Source organism: Centroberyx gerrardi, chromosome 6 (assembly GCF_048128805.1).
Source record: "Centroberyx gerrardi isolate f3 chromosome 6, fCenGer3.hap1.cur.20231027, whole genome shotgun sequence".
In the NCBI taxonomy this organism is placed as follows: Eukaryota; Metazoa; Chordata; class Actinopteri; order Beryciformes; family Berycidae; genus Centroberyx; species Centroberyx gerrardi.
The window spans coordinates 20,155,677-20,163,434 of NC_136002.1; the positions used below are offsets into that span (position 1 = coordinate 20,155,677).

The 7,758-nt window shown below is 44.8% G+C and overlaps 1 long non-coding RNA gene across 1 annotated transcript; it reads left to right on the forward strand.

Annotated features, from left to right (window-relative positions):
• The first annotated feature begins 7,068 nt into the window (after window positions 1-7,068).
• Window positions 7,069-7,758, forward strand: LOC144539427 (uncharacterized). The gene is made up of 2 exons (XR_013504950.1): window positions 7,069-7,140; window positions 7,610-7,758. It is a non-coding gene; the product is annotated as an uncharacterized LOC144539427 (long non-coding RNA).

Genomic DNA, 7,758 nt, shown 5'->3' on the forward strand with positions numbered 1-7,758 from the left:
TCTGTTACACCAGTAGCCACTCAAATCCTGCGGGGGGCATCATCTACCATTAAGAGACGTCCTCCATCCTGTCATTCCCCTCCATTGCCTCATAACCGGCTGTCTCAGCACCAGCTGCCTGTGCCAAAGGCTCGGCTGGTCTGGCTCCGGACTGCCGTGGTCTCGGCCGACAGTGGAGACTGTGGTGGCGAGACGTCCTCCACTTCAAATGACATTTCTGTCACAAATGAGTGCTGCTATCGGACTCAATGTTGCTCACAGCCGCAGATGGATAACCTAGGGAGATAATCTGTGTGTGTGTGTGTGTGTGTGTGTGTGTGTGTGTGTGTGTGTGTGTGTGTGTGTGTGTGTGTGTGTGTGTGTGTGTCGAGGCGCGGCAGGGAGGGGGATACATAGGAGTGACCAAATGTTGCTATTTGTCACTTATCATGAAGGTTCTCTCTTCAAAAATAGGCTAGATTTGATTTAAAACCTTAGGTTTTTTCTACTGTAGGGCACCCTATTAGAACATGAGACCCTCACTTTTTCATTCAAAGAGGCTTCATTTTTGCCCTAAGGTCACAAGGAAACAGTTTTTTCTTACCATGTTGGTCTGTGTGTCAGCCAGGCTAGCACCCTAGACTGACTCTTGCTCAAAGTGTGTTTGTGTGTGTGTATTTGTGACAAACTATGTTAGTGTTAGGGCAGACTTTAATGAATTTTTACTTGAAATGAATTTAGCAAATTGATATAAAATTATTTTGCATATTCAAAAACAGACATTGGTTTAGATTAGAGAAGTTGGCTATAGCCTAGAAATAAACAGACTTAACATTGATGCAGCAGTCAAGAAAGATCATACGCCACCTACTGGCCTAGATAAATTGCATCCTGCAACATCCAGGCAGTATCAGTGAAACTGCTGTGCTGTCTTGGCCTCAACACTGTAATTGAGAAAACAAATAATAAAGTAAGTTCAGTCTGCCAACTCACGTAAACAGATTATTGATAATTAATGCAAATATATATACAGAGTTTAGTTTGGCGTCTAGGCTCTGATCCTGTCACTCCCTGCGAGCATGCACCTAGCTAGCCTAAGAGAGCAGGGAGTGACAATAGGAACTTCCCCCCCAAAGCCGCGTCAGATACAGAGCCAGACACCAGCAAGTAATTTCCGGTGGAGCACCCACCATGCCTCGCCGATATCCCAGATGCAAGCTATGCATCTCAGGATCAAGCAAGGTCATTCTAACATTATGTGGAACCTTCAATGTGCGGGCCGGGCACCAGCTGCCGTGTGGCCATTCCCCTACTAGGCGCCATGACCATTGAGGAGAATATACTATCTAGTGAACTTCAATGTGTGGGCCGGGCACCAGCCGCCGTGTGGCCATTCCCTTATTAGGCACCATTGACCATCAAGAGGAATATACGATCTAGTGAAACTTCTAGTGAACTTCCAATGTGTGGGCCGGGCACCAGCCGCCGTGTGACCATTCCCCCATCAGGCACCATTGACCCTCAAGGGAAATATACTATCTAGTGAACTTCCAATGTGTGGGCCGGGCACCAGCCGCCATGTGGCCATTGCCCTACTAGGCACCACCATCGAGGGGAATATACTATCTAGTGAACCTTTTGGTGAACTTCAATGTGTGGGCCGGGCACCAGCCGCCGTGTGGCCATTCCCCCATCAGGCACCATTGACCATCCAAGGGAATATGCCATCTAGTGAACGCCATATGTGTACCACCCCTCTAATGGCAGCTTCCAGTGGGATACAGTCTGCTTACCCAGCGATCCACCTGATATGCAGCAGCAGACCAAAGGTAAGCTGCAGAAGACCAACAGCCCATCAGTCAGGACAACTCACATAGATAACATAATATTTGTAAATAGCTGGCAACAATAGTGGCAGAATAGATCTGCTTAATAGCTCACTGCTGCATATGCTTTAGACTTAATCAGGGAGCACATACCCCAATATGCTGCAATTATGAGCCAATCCTCAGCACGTAGTAATGCGACCGTGATCCATGGAACAGTAAAACCGCCTTGTTTGGGAACCTGGGACAGCTTGGCCAAAGGCTTACCTACCTACCTACCTACCTACCTACCTCTCTATCTGTCCATCTATCTATGAGAGAAAATGACCATTGCCTTCTCACTTGAGGCATGTGAATCTGCAGCTGCAGAGCGCCCTCTGATGACATATGGAAAGATATGCGCTTGCAGTATCTTGAATAAGGGAATACTACAGCCTGAAGGCATGCTTCACTGGTGAACTTCAGTGTGTGGGCCGGGCACCAGCCGCACACATTGACTTTGATGTTGATGCTTCCGGCATGATGGCGCCTGTGTTTGGCTTTGCCGCTGCCCGCCCATCCAGTGTGGTCCTACCTGTCCTATGTGTCGTTGTGTTGCTAGCGCACCTGTTTGTTCCTGATGTGTCCGCTGCTTGGGTGTATGACCGCCAGACCCTTCTTGATATTCGATCATCTATGGTGGATTTCTATGGCACGTTTCCTTGGGATGGTGTCTTCCAACCCCCGTTCTCTCCGTCCTTCGTGCCACTCCCTTGTCAGCCGTATGGAGGCCTTCCTCACCGAAGCTCCCGCAGATGCCGGAGGAAGCGGGGGAAAAGGGCCGGAGTACAGGTGAAGCTGCGGAGGCTCTGGAAGCAAGGAGTTGCTGTTAATCAGGTCGATTGCTGTATATGGGCCTGCCCTCGGCTTGTTCTGCTCCATCAGTGGATCTTGGCGTCAGATTCTCCTGCCTCCGACCTGTGTTTCCGGACACTCCCTGTCGGCTGACTGCTTTCCCCCCGGTGAGACGTTCCTTGGAGCGCGGTGGAGCGGACTCTCGGTGCTTGCGCCCCTTGGCTCGGGCCTCTACTGCTGCTGCTGGTGGATCTGTGCCTTTCAGGATGGCGCTGGTAAATGCCCGCTCCATCACGAATAAATCTTTCATACTGAACGATTTATTCATCTCAAAAGACTTGGATTTCCTGTTTCTGACAGAGACTTGGCAGAGGAGCGAGGATTACGGCCCCCTAATCGAACTGTGCCCGCCGGATTGTACTTTTATCAGCACTCCCAGGACCTCGGGCCGGGGTGGAGGACTCGCTGTGGTGTTTAGGAGCTGCTTTGCAAGTCGGACGGTGAGCACTGGGTCTTTCTCCTCGTTTGAACTGCAGATGACCAAAGTTGGTCGTTCAAATCCGTTTTATTGTATTTTAATTTACCGCCCCCCTGGCTCAAATAGTTCTTTTATGTCTGAATTCAGTGATTTTTTTATCCTCTATCATTAGGCTGGACAGAGTTATTATGGTTGGTGATTTTAATATTCACGTTGATGACAATACAAGCAGTTTTGCTGCTGATTTTCTTATTTTATTTTAAATTTTATTCAACATGTGTCTGGTCCCACGCACATTAGGGGTCATACCTTGGACCTTGTTTTTACGCTTGGTTTAAATATTGATTCTATTTGCTCTGAGGAGCTGCATGTTACTGATCATGAATGTGTTTTGTTCAACCTGTCTTTTAATTTAGATTATCTGCCCTGTAAACGAGTAAATTGCTCTCGCATCTTAAATCGCCTCTCAGCAGAGAAATTTTCTGCAGCTTTTGACCCAAGCGCAGTGCAGTCTTCTCACGCTGACGTTGATTGTCTGGTCCACTCCTTTAATGTGCATTGCTCTTCCATTTTGGATGAAGTGGCTCCTCGTAAAACTCGACTTGTTCCCTCCGTCAGTTCATCCCCCTGGTTAAACGACACTATTCGTTGTTTCAGGCGTAAATGTCGGAGGGTGGAGCGACTGTGGAAATCCACCAAGCTCCAAGTTCACCGTATCTATTGTAAAGACCTTTTAACTGAGTTTAACAATATGGTTAAGGATGCGAGGGCTTCTTACTTTGCTAACCTAATATCCTGCAGTAAACGAAATCCTAAAGTCCTATTTGACACTATCAACAACATTGTCACTCCTGCACCCCCTGATGTGCCTGTATTTTCAAATGAGGATTGCTGTAACTTTCTCTCCTTCTTTGTGGATAAGGTTAGAGATGTTAGGGCAAGCATCATCCCCTCTTCCACTCCCCTTTCCGTCTGCCCAACTCGGCCATCAATTTTGAACTGCTTCTCTCCCATTTCCCTGCAAGACCTCATTGATCTGGTGGACAGTATGAAAACGTCTTCAAGCCCCTTAGATATCTTACCAACGTCTATGTTTAAAAATGTACTTAGGTCTATTGGTCCGTGCCTGGTGTCTATTATTAATAGCTCCCTGCAATCTGGTTGTGTCCCAGCTTATTTTAAACATGCAGTTGTTCAGTCTCTCCTAAAAAAAACTAACCTTGATCCATCCCTGCCCAAAAACTATAGGCCTATATCCAAGTTGCCTTTTATTTCAAAAATTTTAGAAAAAGTTGTTGCCAAACAGCTCACTGCTGTTCTGAATGCACACAACATTCTTGACAAGTTCCAGTCTGGTTTCCGTCAGAAGCATTCCACTGAAACAGCTCTTCTCAGAGTCTCCAATGACATCATGATGTCTTCTGATGTGGGTGAATGCTCCGTTTTGGTGCTGCTGGATCTTAGTGCAGCTTTCGATACTGTAGATCACTGCATTCTGATTGAAAGGCTTAGGCAGTGGGTGGGTGTCTCTGGGAGCGCCCTGGACTGGTTCTCCTCCTATCTCTCGGATAGGAGTTTTTCTGTGTCGGTTGGTCCCTACATGTCTGCAACTGCTGCCCTATCCTGCGGTGTGCCCCAGGGTTCTGTTTTGGGTCCTATCTTATTTGCTTTATATATGCTTCCCCTAGGACTGATTATTAGCAAATTTAAAGGTGTTTCTTATCACTGCTACGCTGATGATATTCAGCTGTACATCTCTTTTAAGCCAGATAAGACTGACAAACTGTCTGTTTTGCACGATTGTCTGAGTGCCATTAAGGACTGGATGGCCAACAACTTTCTACAGCTTAACGCAGACAAGACTAGGGTTCTTATTATTGCTTCAGACAGTATCGTTTCCAAGGTTGCTCAGTGTATTGGGTCCCTTTCCTCAACTGTACGGTCTAACCTTAGAAATCTTGGTGTTATTTTTGATCAGGCTATGTACTTTGATCAACATATTAAGTCATTGTCCCGTACATGTTTTTTCCATCTTAGAAACATTGCCAAACTCAAGTCTGTTGTGTCACAAGCTGAGTTGGAGATGATTATTCATGCCTTTATATCATCCCGCCTGGACTACTGTAATTCCCTTTTCACCTGCCTCAGTAAGTCATCCCTGGATCGTCTACAAATGGTCCAGAACGCTGCTGCAAGGCTGTTGACCAGGTCCAGCAGGACGTCTCACATCACTCCCATCTTAGCTTCCTTACATTGGCTTCCCATCAAGTTTAGGATTCAATTTAAGGTTCTTGTAATCACATATAGAGCCCTGCATGGTCAGGCACCTGTGTACATCTGCGACCTACTCCATCCCTACATTACCAGCAGGTCACTTAGATCTTCTGACCAGGGCTTACTGGTTGTCCCTCGCTCTAGGCTCAAAACAAAAGGTGATCGAGCCTTTGAAATTGTAGCACCTAAACTATGGAACGCTCTTCCACTGGACTTAAGATCTGCAGTCTCTGTTGACACTTTTAAAAAGCAGCTGAAGACTCATCTGTTCAGACTGGCCTTTGTCTAGCCTCTTGTGTCTGTATTTCTGTGTGTTTTTATGTCCTTTGTTTTTATGTTTTATTGTTTCTTACTATTTGATGGTCTTATTTTAACTATTTTACTCCTGTGAAGCACTTTGTGACTTTGTTCTGTGAAAGGTGCTATATAAATAAACTTTACTTACTTACTTACTTACTGAGTAGCAGCCAGCAGCATGACAGCATTTCATGCATATGCCAAACTATGCTCTCTACCCACTGAACACTAGACGTCATCAACATGTCTATGCTTAGCTCTCATATAGCCCAGGATCACGGCCATCTGTACCCCAGTTTTGACCATGCAGAACATAATATGACGCATAATAACAATACAAGATGAAAAAGCTTCGCTTTACCCATGTAGCTTGATTTTAGCCTGGACGTCCAACCATTCAGTCGTCTTAGGGCCAGTTCACATGCAGCGCTCTAAAACGCTTGGAAAACGCGAGGCGCGCTGAGTGGACAGTAGGGGTGTAACGGTACACGTATTCGTACCGGACCGTTTCGGTACAGGACTTTAGGTACGGTGCAGATGTGTACCGAATGCAATCTTAGTAGGCTTGTTTTGCGTGCGGAACATACTTCAAATCCAAGTTCCCACACAAACATATTAAGTGGCGGACCGGAATTTGTTTAGTCTCCGCCTCGCACTTTGAGCGCACCAGAGCCATCATCTCCGTTCTCTCCAATGGACCATTTTTTTACAGCAATGGCGGATCGCGGAGCCTCTCAATAGTTCCCGGAAGTTAGCGGTTAACACTAGCAGCGCAGTAGAGTTGCAGCGGAATGGACCGTTTGTGATGCACTTTGAAAGGGTAAGATGTTTAAAGAATCAGATTGTATATTATCAGCACATCTGTATCAAATTAACATGTGCATTAAAGCATGTTAGTGGATTATCCCCCTCTAAATTAGTAGATTTAGGGAACGTTAACAGATAACAGATTAGGCTAGGATACTGAATAAAGTTAGCAACACATAACGTTAACCACGAACAGCCTATTAATTATAAATTCCGTTCTCTTAATGCCATTTCATCCAACGTTGTGGAATTAGAGAAAAATACTTCTAAACGTGATTTTTTGCGGGGTGGGGGGAGTTAAATATTAGTTAAATATAACATTGGGGCATGTGTTTGTAGAGTGGTGGGTGGAGGTGGTGAAATGAGGATATCCATTTTGGAGTAAGAGCTAATAATAAAGTTAACGTTACACAATAATAAGGAAGAGAGCTATGTTTGTGATACATCGCTATTGATATGGATTTAGAGTGCATATTTGAGACTTCAAAACAGTAAACAAAAACGTAACTTATGGGTTGAGTGTTTTTAGGCTTTGTGATTCTGTTGACTATTACCTGTCTATATTATGTTGCAGCTCAGCTGATTTTTGATTGATGGCAAAGGGAGAGGGAAGTTGGAGGACCTAAGTGAGATTGAAAACACAAGGTAAATTTAAAATAGGCCAGCAATTTTGAAAAATGAATCATACTAGGCTAAATGGGGAATCATACTAAATACTAAAAGTATTATACTACAGTATTATATAAGTAATCATACTAAACATGTATTCTATTACTGTATTATATAAGTAATCTTATCTTGTTAGTGTATATTAGTAACCTGCTGTAGGAGCACTGGACATGTATACACTCATTACATATATAAAAGACAACCAAGAACATGAGACAACTTTATATAAATTAATATCACATCAGTAACTGATGCCACTTGTCATACTTTGTTAAACATCAGCAGCAAAAGCTGTTGATGATCACAACTAATGAAGTTCCATAACTTAAGTTGAGGAACAAAGACCACACCTCATCTCCCAAGGCAATTTCCCATCCAAGCCTATATAGGTGTGTCTAACCCTTTCTCCTCTGTCTTTTTCTCCCTCTCTCCCTCTCTCTTTCAGCACAAGAACCACAGGGGGATTCAATGGAGCCTGAAGACTCCCTGCAATGAGACAGCACCCTCACCCTGCACCCTGAGTCTCAACTCCCTGGGTTTTACAAGCCTTTCCCTGTTCCTTATTTTTAATAAACCAAACATTAAGCTTCCCAA